We start from the raw sequence: 13,838 nt of genomic DNA, 5'->3' as shown, positions 1-13,838 counted from the left end.
ACTATGCAATAAGCCCTAAACAAATCCTAAGGATACAGAGCTAAGTACAGCAGGGTTCTGTTCCCACAGCTCACTGATAGCAGTAGCCATAGTGACAAGTGGATGACAACCTAAATTCTGTTTGTGATTATCTTCCCTTGCTAGAGTCATGAAAGGTGAAATGGTTTTTCTGTATGTTGGAACTTTTGTAAATTGTTAAGTCCATGTTGGTGCTCAGGATTCAGGCGGAAAAATTGTAAGACATTCTGGCTAGGCATGGTGATACTTGCCTGTACTCCCAGCTATTCAGAAGGCTGAGGCAGGAGGATCACTTGAGCCTAAGAGTTCAATATCAGGCTGGGAGACATAGACCCTGTCTTTTAAGCAAAAAACTGGACATTCCATAGATGGCACTGATCAGTAACTTACATACAGAGAAATCTCCTGAGGTCTAGAGTAGGTAGAGATTGTAGTCCTATGCAAAAATTGATGGGACAAGACAAAACATGCCATTTGTTCTCCATATGCCAAAACAGCTTTGGGGAGATGAACCAGCGGGATTCTCTGAAGGTCTGGGGCTAAAAAAGGAGCCCTGCAAGGGTGTTGAGACCCCATCTGGGACTGTGAGACCAACTCATTGCTCATTCTGATGGTGTCTTGAGATCCAACTTGGCCCTTGGGCACCTCCCACAAGAACAGAAGAGCAACTGAGGGTGGAGACACAGGCCATGCAAGTCCTGGCTTAAGAAAATCATCTACATTATTGTGTCCTCCTTTCGCTAGGGTTGGACTGAAAATGTGCACCAACAGCCTCGTGTGTAGGGCTTCCTGAAGCTGACTGCATCGTGAAGGCTCTAGCTTCATGGGTGCATTAATCCCCTGATGAGATCACAATGTGAAGGCAGTACAGTGCTGGCGGGTGATGGGAACAGGCATTGAAGGGAGTGGACCCTGGGGGCCTGGCTCTGGGGACTATCCTGGTCCCCACACTTCCTCTCTGGCTCTCCTTCATGCGCTTTCCCACTTTGCTTCCTGGCTTCCAGGAGGTGAGCAGCTTTCCTGTGCCGCACCCTCTGCCTTGGAGCAAGCCAACCAAGGACGGAAACCGGGAGTAAAATGAACTTCTCCTTTCTTCATGCTGTGCACTCGAGTGTTTTGTCACAGCAATGCAGAGCTGTCTGGCACACTCACCAGCCTCTCCTGAGGAGAAATGACCAGGGTTATGACAGTAGAGTTGGCAAATATTTTCTTTTGTGACTTTTACCTTTCCTGGTTCACATACGCAATCTATTTCTTTGAATTTCCTAACTCCCAGTACTGAGAATGTTCCACTGGGCTGAGCCATGTGGGTGTATCACAGAGAACTGAAGCAGAATGTCTGTTAATGATTCATGTGAGCCCACGAGTCAGCCCGGAGGCCTGCAATTCCAAGGGATGCCATGCTAGAGGCAAAAGGTGCTGGCTAATTGCTCCCACTGTCAGCTCTCAGAGAAGAAGGTAAGGTGCCATCTCAGCCATCAGTACATAGGGCATTCAGCCATAGCTGATGACAAAATGATCCTTCTTTCCTCATCTCTAATTCCAAACAGCACAAAGAATTTATTCTACTCACAGCCAGAAAGAGAAAACTCGAAGGTACGATTTAGGACTAGAGAGCTCACAGATGCTGCAGTGAGAGCTGACCTGCCTTGCTTGGTCATCAGCCAAGGAAAAGCCATCATACACATGCACAGATGTGCCACAGGGCAGAGCTGAAACTTTGATAACAGCTGTTGAAATTTCTTGCTTACTGGTAGTGACTAGAGTTGAGGCATGACTAGGCCTTTTCAGTTCTTGGAAGAATCATTCAAGTTGCACAAATATAACCCAGGAGACCCTTCCTTTTGGCCTGGCAAAATTGTCTTCCTGGGGAGTGGTCTGATTCACATAAGGTCCTTGGGGCCCACTGGAGGTTGGAAACTCTTATCCCATTCCCTTTTCTATAACATTTCAAGTTAGAGATCTCTGGAGGGAATACTTCTCTGTGAAAAGACCAAAATAATTCTGGATGTGGGACACCTGCCTGTAATCCCAGCACTTTGAGAGGCTGAGACAGGAAGATTACAAGTTTGAGCCCAGCCTAGGTAACTTAGCTAGACAAAGTCTCATATATGCATACACATACATATATACCAAAACAAAACAATCACGTAGCAACAGGGGGATATAAGGTCACTGAAATAAGCATTGGAAGAAATGAGCTCAGGAGCAGCCACAGTGCTGAGACAGGAGGACAAAGCAGGCAGGGTGGTCCTGCTTGTCCAGTGGACAGGTGGACAGCCCAGGAGGAAGTTGTCTGGGAGAACCCTAAGGGAAGCCACAGCAGCAGCAGCAGCAGAGAACAGAACACCCTCCTAGCAGCTGTGACCCAGGTCCCTGCCCTGGGAGCACAGAGTGTCCTGCAGAGCCCACCTCCCAGGAGGTGCTGAGACATCCTCCAGCATCCACAGCCAAGCCATCCGTCAGCACGATGGTGTGGGCCAGCTGCTTCCAGGCCCTGAGGCTGCTGTCTTCAGGGGGCATTGAAGGGCTGAGAGAAAGGAAGTTAGACTTACTCCTGTTTATCATGTCTTGTGCAGCAGGGGACTGATCACGGGGGACACTGTGGGGCTGAAGGGCAGGATTTTGCAAAGCTGAGTAAAATAAAAGACTTGAGAGACGTAGGGGTGGAGCGTTATTCTAAGGGAATGGGCAGATGGAAATTCAGGGTGTCGGGAGTGGGAAGGGACAGATGCTGGCTCAAGCTCATCTCTTGTCTGCACAAACACAAGGCCTAGGGCACCGCAGGGGAGGAGAGCCACGCTCACCACCCGTCATGCCAGTCTGGAAACAGAAAGGTGGGCTTCCCAGGCTGATGCCGTCGGAGCACAGTAAGAATTCTGCTGCCCCCTTGATTCCTGCCCGGGCTTTGCTGATGATGCTGGAGTTTCCCACACATATGCTTATCTGGGACCTCATACAGCCTGTACCAAAACAGACACTTGAGGGGTGACCTGCCTGGGTAACTGAGGAGACAAGAGCCTATGAGACAGATCCTATCTGCTTGGTAATGTCTAGTAGCTGGTGAAACAGAGAACTGAGGGCCCAGTGATGCCCTAACAAGCCAGTTAGTGCTTCTCAGGCCTGTCCTGTTACAAACAAAGGCTGAGAACTCAGAACAGCAAGGGGGAGAAAATCTAGGCTAGAGATCAGAAAGAAAAGGTTCTAGAGATCAGGTTCTGAAGTCCCAGATACAAACCAGATGCAAGCTGCCAGACACAAGTAAAATAAGAAGCAGTTCAGAGCCAGGAATTAAATGACCCTGACTTAATAGTCCAGGTTCACAGTGTCAGGTCAGAGCCAGGGCCTGGTTAGCAAGTACAAATGCCCAGAACTAATGCAAGACAACTGGACTGGGAGGTTTCCAGGGGTACATCAGAACCAGCCCTTCTCAACTCTTTAGTATCCTGATCATTATTTATGCAAGAATTGAAGGAAACTCAACCAGAAGTTTGAACGGGAACTAGAAAGTCAGCTTCCCAGAAACCCAAACAGGCTGGTTCTCTGTCATGTCCCTAGGCTGATTGGCACTGGCAGGAGCAGGATGTGTAAGTACTCAGCTGTTCCTTCTCTCCTAAAGGCAGGAGCCGTCTAAGGCTCAGGTGCACACTGGTGAGCCCGCCGGCCAGCCAGGCACACGGCTGAGCTGTACTTTGTCAAGTTTGCCTGCACTTAGCTCACGCAGCCTTTGCGCTCCAGGGACGGGTGGCTGCTGAGACCTCCAAAACCAGAACACATCCTGTCGTTATTTTTCTTAGGTTACTCAAAGACAGCGGCAAAAAGGAGGAGGCTTAGGGGCAGAAGACGAAGGACAACTCGGAGCTGAAGTGAATGAGAAGGAATGGAAGCCAAAAAGGACTTGCCTTATTTATTTATTTATTTATTTATATTTATTTATCCAATGCTGGAGGTCAAATTCAGGACCTCCTGCATGCTAGGCATGCACTCACAACTTAGCCACCGCCACCAACCCTGCAAAAAAGGTCTCGAGGTAAAATAACGGGAGTGCAGAGCACTTGGTATTTTTTTTGTAAGACAGGGCCTCACTAAGCTGCTAAACTGCTTAGACTAGGCTTGAATTTGCAATCTTCCGGCCTCAGCCTCCAAAGAATACTGGGCTCACACCACCATGCCTAGCTCGGATCAAAAATCAACTGTTAGATTTAAATCTGATGGGGGATTTCAGAATGATTCATACACTTCCAATAATTATCCCCCTTTCCCAAATATACTTAAAATTATAATGATAATATGCAGTTGAATTCTTTCCAAAAGAATAAAAGAGCAAATATACAGGTCAGTCAACTAAATATGGACAGTTGTGACATCATCAAAAAGGATAATCTTAAAGTAAGGTAAAAATAAAAGAGCTGTCTCTTCCTGTTATATGATGAAGGGAGTCACAGGCCACACATGGACACAGAGACAGGAGCAGATGGAGAAAGGTTTTCTCAAATGCCCACACCCGTTAGGCTTCTGTTTTGCTGAAACATTTATTAAAATTCTAAATGCCTTTGAAGTAATTTTCAAGCATCACCATTCCCATGAGCAGACTTGTGGGGGCAAGGTGGGGTAGTAGGTATGACAGCAAGTCAAAGATGGTGAAGAACAAGAAGGTAGTGGTCTTTAAGGTTTGAATTTCTTAACATTTAGAGAGCGGTTCATTTTATCATGCTATCTGAATATTTCCCCAAGAGTGGTGTAGCTTGCAATAGTTTTGCTAAGGAGTTGTACATAATGGAACATTCAGTCTTATTCTTATTCTTTGTTTGAAAATATACTATTCTTGAATTTATTTCTGAAATATATATGAAAATTCTTGAGTCTTGTTTGATCTCTAAAAGATATTTCCACTAATTTGCTTTTCTCCAAACAATAAATAATTTTAGGAAAACTAAGTGCCAGTTAAAACATAAAGTATGCATAAAATAAGTTGTTATGGCTTTTGACGAGATGTCCCCTCAAAGCCTCATGGAGACATATGTGGGGCTTTTTTCAGAGGGGACTGTATCTAGTGTGTGATCCTGAGATTAAAGGTATGTAATTATTAAATCAGTCCACTGATTGGCTTGGCACTGCCTTAATCTCAGTAGCCTAGATAGAGTACAAAAGGGAGAGAAAGACCCTGCTAAGGTCCCTTGCTTGCTTTGCTGCCTTCTGCCCACCATGAACTGTTTCTCCTCTGAGATGCCTGTCTGCTGTGCCACCCTGCCTTGGATTATGGACTGAAACCTCTACAGACTATGAGCTAAATAAACCTTTCCTCCTTTCACATTGGGTGTCAGGTATTTCATCTCAGCAATGAGAAAAGTAACTAAGACATAAGTGATGTACAGTCCAATGTACTGTTTGAATAGATAGGTGGATAGATAGACAGATGATAGATATAGATACAGATACAGATATAGATATAGAAATACTTAATTGTATAAAGCTGTCACTTAAAATTTCATTACAGCTAATGAATGCAATTCTAACTTTCTGTATAACCGCATTCATAATTCATAAGGTTAAAAAGTCCTTTGTAAGCTATTCACCATTAATTATCATAGTCACAAAATTTTAAAAAATCCCTGTTACTGAGGAAAGGATTGTATCTTCTATGAATTTTTTAGTGGCTGATTAAAGGTCAGAACTGTTCTGTCTCCTCTAGTATGGACCTTGCAGCAGCGACGCCTGTCTTGCCGGATTCATTCTACTGGGATTCATGGAATTGATGTCTACATTGTCTTTTTCTACAATATCTTTCAGAACTTTTTTTTGAGATAGGGTCTCACTATGTAGTCCAGGCTGGCCTTGAACTCGTGATGATTCTCCTGCCTCAGCCTCCCAAGTGGCACCATGCCCGGCAACATTGGTGTAGGCTGATGGGGAGACTGAAATGACAAATGACATGGAAGCCTGAAGCTACCTGAGAAGGTACCGGTCTACTGAAAGGATTGGCCAAGGGAAGCAGCACGGCCATGATCGAAAGAGTTCCTGGAGTCTTGGCCTCAGCGCCAGACAGATCTCAGGGCTTCACCTAGAGCCCAAGGCCTTCGGCAGCCCCCAAAGCCAGGCCTGTGCTCCTTGGCTTTTCAACACCTGTGGAGCAAAGAGAAGAGCAAACTTAGCAGTATCAGCGTGTGCTCACCGAGCCTCACCCCTCCTCAGGCAGCCTCCTCAGAAACTAAGAATAAGATTGAGAACAGATTGCCCATGCGTGGTGCATGCCCAAGTCCCAGCACTCTGGGAGGCTGAGGTAGGAGGACACCAACTTCACAACTTAGTGACTTAAGGAGAATTTGTCTCAAAATTTAAAATTTGTTTAAATTAAAGGTTGGAGGCAGGCATGGTGGCACATGCCCATGATCCCAGCACTTGAGAGGCTGAGGCAGGAGGATTGATGCAAGTTCAAGGCCAGCCTGGGCTACATAGGGAGTTCAAGGCTAGCCTGGGCTACCTAGCGAGACCTTGTCTTAAAAAGCCAAAAAGCAGGGCAGGGGATGTAGCTCAGCAGTACAGCACCTGCCTGGCAAGCATGAGGCCCTGAGCTCTATTCCCCGTACCCCCCCCAAAAAAGAATAAATAAATAAAATAAAGGTTGGCAATGCAGCTCAGTGCCAAGGCCCTGGGTTCAATCCCCAGTACCACACACACAAACACTCTGGAGAACAGAGGATCATTATATAGCAGAATTCAGCCAAAGTGGTTGCTGGGGCCTCAGACTTCCTCCCTACGAAAGGCTTCCAGGGTACATGGAAAGAAAAAGGACAACTAAGCTACCCCATGGCCTCTGACGTCTGATTACGCCAGCACCCCTGGGAGCAGGAGCTTATGGGTGCATGATATTCACTGCAGTGTCTGTTCCATCTGACTCAGCTTTTCTCTAAGACTTTTGTTTTAAAGAAAGTTTCTATATCTCCTTTGTTCCTATGTCTTCTTTGTTTCTATATCTCCTTCCTATATTTTTATACCTCCATCCTCTGCTAAATGAATAACCATCTCCCTGCATCTCAAGTTCAGATTCCCAAGAGAGAATCCAGTTTGACCCCCAAGCCCTCCCTGCGGGGCTGCTCTCTTGCAGGGCCACTTGATGATGCTGCAGGCCGTAGGCAGCCTGCCCAGGCCGCCCTGGCAGAGAGCTGCAGCAGGCTGGTGGGGAGGTGGTCAGAATGCAGGCACCCTGAGGCAGGTCTGCACTGCCTGAATGGGCAGGATGTTCTGTGTACCATAATGTGGCCTAGAAGGGACTGGACACCTGGTAGTCATTCCTCTCACATGGCAAGAAGCCTGCAGGAGGATGGTCTTAGGGCTCAGTGGTTCTGTGACCCATCAGAGACCTCACATCTTTCTGCCGAGTCACTGGACAGTAGTCACAGCCGTTTAATGAATGCATCCTATCTTAAGACTTCCCTGATACTCTCAAAAGGTGTCCTCATGTCTCAATGATAAAAAGAGACACAGTCCTACCTCCAGCTTCAAGAGAGGCTAGGGCAGTATCAGATGCTAGCAATATCAAAGGGGAAGACAGATTCCAATGACAGGGTAGAGAAGTATACACCACGTGGATGCATCCCTGCTCTGACAAGTGAGCAGTCGACTGCCACACAGCAGTATATTGCATGATCATCTGCTGAGACACCTTCTTGGATGAGTTATAACCTGTTTGAGGCTTGTATTAGTAAAATGGAAAATGAGACTGATAATACCTAGGCCACACAGCTGTTGTAATTATTGCATACTAATATATGAAAAGTCCATTTGAGTTCTGGATATATATTCAATACACATCTTTCTCTGCCTCTCCATCACCTACAGAGTAAATGCACAATAAATATTGAGTAGCTATAAACATCGCTTATCTGGAGCATCATCCTCTTGAATCTTGTTGGATATTTGTAAAAGCAAAGTAAAGGATCAATTTGACATGCAAAGTAAAAGTAAACACGAAGGCTGGCATGCTACGAAATAATGTAAAACGCAATCACACTCCTTTGTATTTAGCGGAAAGCTCACTGACTACAATTAAGTATCTAACACACTTCTCCCCGGATCATCTGATTACCCATTGTTACTCTCCCTCAACTGGCAACTTCTGAATAGTTTTCCCTGCAACAGGAGCAGCTACGATTCTTGCATTTTGTTTCATCCTCATTCTCTTTTCCCTTCACTGCAGAGTTCACCGCATCTGCCATGGAACTCACTAACTGTAGCTTTGCCTCCAGCTCTGTGCTCAAATGGCTTAGAACAGCAGTTAAAATCCATTTTTACACCCGTATCACTGACAACATGATCGGTGGATTCAACTTATTCACATTTGATTTCCAGGCTCTTTATCAAATTATCCCTGATTATATCATCTCCCAGTTCCATTTATGGATCTTTTCCCCGCCAATTGTGCAAAAGACCTTCGGTTTCCTTCTTTTTCCTACAAGTTGTCACCAGAGGCTCCTTCTGTCTATCCCAAATCCAAGAATTCTTCCTATAATTCAAAATTCATCCCAGAGCCCACCTCTCCAGGAAACTCATGCTAGCAATAGTATGCACACAAAACTAGACAGTCTGAATGTTCAGTCTTCCACAGGCTGAAAAACACTTCTTGCCCTGAGATGTAAGCTCTTCTATGTTTATGATCTCTACACCGTCAGACTTGTACACACCTGTGCTGTGCCTGCAGCCATCTACAGTACGCTTCCTTGAACCACTTCTTGAGTGCGCTGGACAGCACGACAATCACCACGAGACACCGGCAGGGTACACAGCGCCTCAGCCTCCCAGGTGCTGGGATTACAGGCTTGCGCAACCACACCCTCCTGCCTAAGGGGCCCACGGTACTATCTTTGCTGGGATACACTATCTCCAAATGAATCAAATATACAGAGCTTGTTTTACTTGTTTCTGTTTCAATAAAATGAAATGGCTGTCTCTCTTTCTCTCTGCCTCTCTCTCCATATGTGTGTGTGTGTCTTATGTATGTATTTTTATCACTGCTTTTAATCATGTTCTTTCAATTCTCCCTGCCCCACCCACCCTTAGTGACATCTTGGGCAGATTCCTGATCTGGCCCCATGAGTTTCCACACTTAGCAAGCTCCTCTCTCCAAAGTGAGATGTCTGTCTTGTCTTCCCATCTTGTGGGCACATCCAGATCTGGGGTTCTTTTGAAGCGTTTGGCTTCAGAAGGAAGGAGGGATTGCTCTCACCTTGGACAGTCCAGTGTTTCTCTAATGACCTTGGCTCTATAAGCTGCCTGGTCAGGAGACTATTGGTCACACTACTGACCCTCTTAACTGATCCTTCTGATATGGGATGCTAGCACCTTGTGTCCTATTAGCATCCTGTTTCACATTGTTCAGTGCATGTCTTTGCATGGAGACTTTGAGAGTCCAGTTGGCCCTCAGCACCCATGGAGAATTGATTGCATCCCCTACCGGCCCCCTGCAGACACCACCATCCATGGATGCTCAAGTCGTTTATATAAAATGGCATGGTACCTGCATATCACCTATGAACATTCTTACACATACATCTCTGGATCACTTACAGACCTGACACAATGTAAATGCTATGTGGATACTTGCTGTACTGTATTGTTTTGGAATAATGAAAATAAAGAAGTCTATATATGTGCAATGCAGATGCAATTGTTCAACAGTTTCCCATCTTCAGTTGGTTGGAGCCACCAATGTGGAAGCTGTGGATGTCCAAAGAGTAAATTCTCAGTAAATGTATCCAAACTAGTCTCCAGAGAGGTGGAACCAACTTCTTCCAGCAACAGTCCCAAACCCTATCCGTCTCCCTACATGCTCACAAGTGCCAGTGAGACATGCTTCAGCCTTAACCACGGCCCAGCTTCAACCAAAAGGACAAACTGACTTGGTAAAAGGCCACATGAATGCACCACTGGAGACACTTAAAAGCTGTGGACACCAAGCTGGTCTGTGTGTGCATTGAAAGGAGAGGAAAGAAAAGGGAAGCGAAGAGAAAGGGTAAGAGAAAGTGTTCCCGCTACGTTTGTGGACTATTGTACTTTATTTTTGGTTGCTGACCATGGTGAAACTGGGACCTCCTAATGTCATCTCTGTTGGCGTCACCTAGCTTCTGAGATGGTGTTGACACACAGCAAGCCCAAAGCGGTCTCCATACAACCTTCTTGCCCACCCTGAGAAAGCCATCTTTTGAACAAAATATGTGTCCAGAGTTAATGGACATGAAATTTGTGACAGCCTCCCGGACTCTGGCTGCTCATCCATGGGATCATGCACTGGTATCAGAGGAGAGTGTCCCAATTCCCCAGAGTCCCTCCACACCAGACCAGCCTCAGCAATGCCTGAGGGAAACTTGGGTCTCTCTACGTGCCTGTATTTTCTCTCTACTTTAGTTTTCTTTTAAACTCAAAAAATTTATATATAAATATATAAATCTTTTCTGTTTGTTTGTTTTTGTTTTTGGTACTGGGGATCAAACTCAGGACCTTGTGCTTGCAAGGCAGGTGCAGTGCCACTGAGCCAAATCCCCCTATTTATCTCTTGGTTAAAAACACGCTTAGTATGCAGAATTAATATTACATATAAGTCCCTGGCTGTATTAAGAAGCTACAGCCCTCATACCATTAGGATTACTACAACCTAAAGAAAGAAACGCAAAGAAAGGAAGGCAGAAGGGAGGGAGCAAGGAAAACTAGAAAGCTTGAAGAAGATAACTTGAAGAAAAGAGATAGCTTGAAGAGAGATCAACTGTAAATGCTGCTGCTATTGTTGAAACAGAATTGCAATTCTTCAAAAAAAAAAAAACAGCCAGAATAACCGTGATTCAGCAACTTCCTTGCTGGAGATGTAAAACACCTGAAAGGAAGGTTTGGAAGGGACACTGTATACTCGTGTTCACAGCAGCTGAAAGACAGAGGAAACCCAACCTCCGTCAATAAATGAATGGAAAAAGGAAATGCAGCATATACACAGTGGAATACCATGTAGCCTTAAAAAGGAAATTTTGACACATGCTGTAACAGGGATTGACCATGAGGATGTTATGTGAAATAAACCAGTCACACAAAAATAGTTTATATCAGGTGTGTAGAGAAGTTAAACTCAAACAGAAAGTAGAGTGGTGGTTGCCGGAGACTGAAGGGACGGAGAAATGGGGAGATGTTTAATAGGTACAGTCTCAATTGTGCAAAACAAAAATGTTCTGGAGATTATTAATGCTAAATACTTACACTGCTGTACAATTAAACAATACACTTAAAATGTTTAAATTGTAAGTTTTATGTTGTATATTTTACAATTTTTAAAAAAGAAGTTATACTTTAAATGAAACAAGACCAGTTACACAACTACCATCTTACATCTATAACAGAAGATGAGCAAGGCAGAAAGACGAATTACCAAGGTCTTTTTTTTTTTTTTTGGTACCGGGGATCAAACTTGCTCTTGTGAGGCAGGTGCCGGAACCACTGAGCTAAATCCCTGCCCCCAAGGTATTAATACACCCGGCAACTACTCAGAGCTCTTTTCCTTGAATAAACATCGGTCTGAGGTTAAGTGAGGAAAAGACATTAGAAACACAATGAGTTTCTACACATAAGAATAGGATTTAGGAATCCCTGGGTTTGTCTGTAAACATTTTCCTCCTTAGAAAGATTACTGCTGACAAACACTTGTGTTATGTAATACTTCACTGCTGTGCAAAGGTCTGGGCTAACTTCATTCAGGGAACAGAAGTTCTCTGGTTGTTACTGTTTCCTGGTGTTTGACTTTTGATGCTCTCACTTTATTTCCCCAGGATTATTTGTTTTCTTAGTGTTTTGGTGGGTTTTTTTTTTTAGAGGTTCTTAGTCACTGCTGCCTGAAAATTCAGGTAAAATCTGTCTTTCGAGTTTCTTTTGGCATTTATCTTAGAGATACATCTATTTATCTGAGAGACCTTTTCTGAGGGGCTTCGAGTGGCTAATCTGGTAGGCTCCCTGCTAGTCGGGTCCCTGTTGGCTTGCTAGCAGGCCACAGTTACCCATCTGTTCCTGCCCCTAGAGACGAGCTGCAGGAAGCGCACTGTCCTGAATTTCCCGTTACTGCGAAGTCTGCAGTCCGAGGCCACACGCGACTGTCTCAGAAACAGTTGCGATTGTTAGAGATAATATTGTATTTCTCGTCTTGGCCCCATTTGCACTTCTTATCTGGATGAACACCAAACAGCTGGACTTGGAGACCATTCTGCAGTTTTGTTCTTAGATACTTCTATCTCATCGCATCTTCCGGAAAGAGTCTCCTTGTTGGGAAAACGGACGCCACAAAATGCTTCCAATACCTTCTGCAAATAAAAGTACTCACATCAGTGTGGAGAACACTTTGAAATAAGATGGAATTGTATCACCCTAAGTGTGCTGTAACCCTAAAGTGTGCTGTGACTTTAAGAGTGCTGTAACCTAAGTATGACATAATGATGTGTAACCATAAGATATGAAAGTAGAACCTTAAGCGGTATGGAACTGATAAGGGTGTGCCCTGAACTGGACAGGGCGTACACTGAACTGGACAGGGTGTACCCCAAAATGGACAGTGTGATAAGTCTGAACCAATACCACGAACGCCCAGTTAGAATAGTATAAAAGGAGCTGAAGACCCTAAGCAAGTCGTCGATCTGTCCACCGACCAGTCGACCAGTCGATCTGCTGATCTGACTACCGACCGAGACATCTGCACACCTGACCCCGCTGGAAGGAGCACCGCCGCCGACCAGACGAGATCAGAGGAGGAGGCAAGCGGAGAGGCGGATAGCCTAGCGGCGACGCCCTTCGTCTACGGATCGGACCCTCTGACCCTGAAGGAAGAAACGTCGCGCTCCCATAAGGACTTGCGCAGTACAGGTACGTGGTAATTGGCAGACTTAATATTGTGTGGTAATTGTATTGAAATGAATTAGGATAATATAAGTGTGTGAACTGCCATCCGAGTCCGAGTCCTCTTTACCCACGGTACCTGCCCGCGACAATCAGAAACTTTGGGTGGCTTTTTAGTCTCCTTTTCGTGGCCGGGTTGTTGCATCCTGTGATCCCAGCACTTGGGAGTTAAGGCAGGAAGGAGGACCACGAGTTCGAGCCCAGCCTGGGCTACATAGCGAGGCCTTGTCTTGGAAAATAAAACCAAACCAAAAATATCTAGTTTCTGGTACTGTCTCACCGCTGCCTGGTAAAAGCACTGCGTAGACTCCGGGCGCTCAGGCAGGACCTGCGAAGCCACCCTGCGGGAAAGCAAACGGAAAGGCGGACTCTCACCCTGCAGTCGGTGCTGCGGGGCGGGCGAGGCCTCCTCCCGCTGTGCGCACGACCCGGTGAGCTCCACCCGGCCCCTGCAGTCCAGCCCCGACCCTCACTCTGCGGAAGGCGAGGTGGCCAGAGTGGAGACGCCGCTTCCCCTAGATGTCCGTCCGGCCCGAAGCCTGCCGAGGGACCGAGCGCCGGGACAGCGTGCGCGGGGAGGTGAGGAGCCGCGGGGCGGCGCTGGGCAGGCTCCCGGAGCACGCGGGCGAGGCTAGCGAGCTCTGCGAACCGCGGGCCTCTGCGCAGCTACGCCCCGTAAAACTCGGGACGCCCAGTGGGTGTGACGCCACCGCAACCACCGCGAGGGGGTCCGCGGAGCCTGCGACCCCGCCAGAGCAGCTCAGAGCCCCAGGGCCCCGAAGGTGAGAAGGGGTGGGCGCGCAGCGGAGGCGGGGCCGGCAGAGGACGCGGGGAGAGAGCAGAGGGGACTTCGGGCCGAGGTGGGCGGGAATGCAGGAGGGGCGGGGCTCGGGGCGGTGAGG

General features: G+C 46.5%; 1 long non-coding RNA gene across 1 annotated transcript; it reads right to left on the bottom strand.

Annotated features, from left to right (window-relative positions):
• Positions 1-10,482: 10,482 nt before the first annotated feature.
• Positions 10,483-13,820, bottom strand: LOC147829165 (uncharacterized). Its single transcript, XR_015449592.1, has 3 exons — positions 13,410-13,820; positions 12,742-13,277; positions 10,483-12,347 (listed from the first exon to the last, which is right to left on the bottom strand). It is a non-coding gene; the product is annotated as an uncharacterized LOC147829165 (long non-coding RNA).
• Between the last annotated feature and the right edge of the window lie 18 nt (positions 13,821-13,838).

This window comes from Heterocephalus glaber, unplaced genomic scaffold (assembly GCF_053883595.1).
Source record: "Heterocephalus glaber isolate CG9 unplaced genomic scaffold, H.glaber_assembly_v1.0 deba00000738, whole genome shotgun sequence".
Classification (NCBI taxonomy): domain Eukaryota; kingdom Metazoa; phylum Chordata; class Mammalia; order Rodentia; family Bathyergidae; genus Heterocephalus; species Heterocephalus glaber.
Note: the sequence above shows the minus strand (reverse complement) of the source record. Positions and strands in the feature narration are given on the sequence as shown.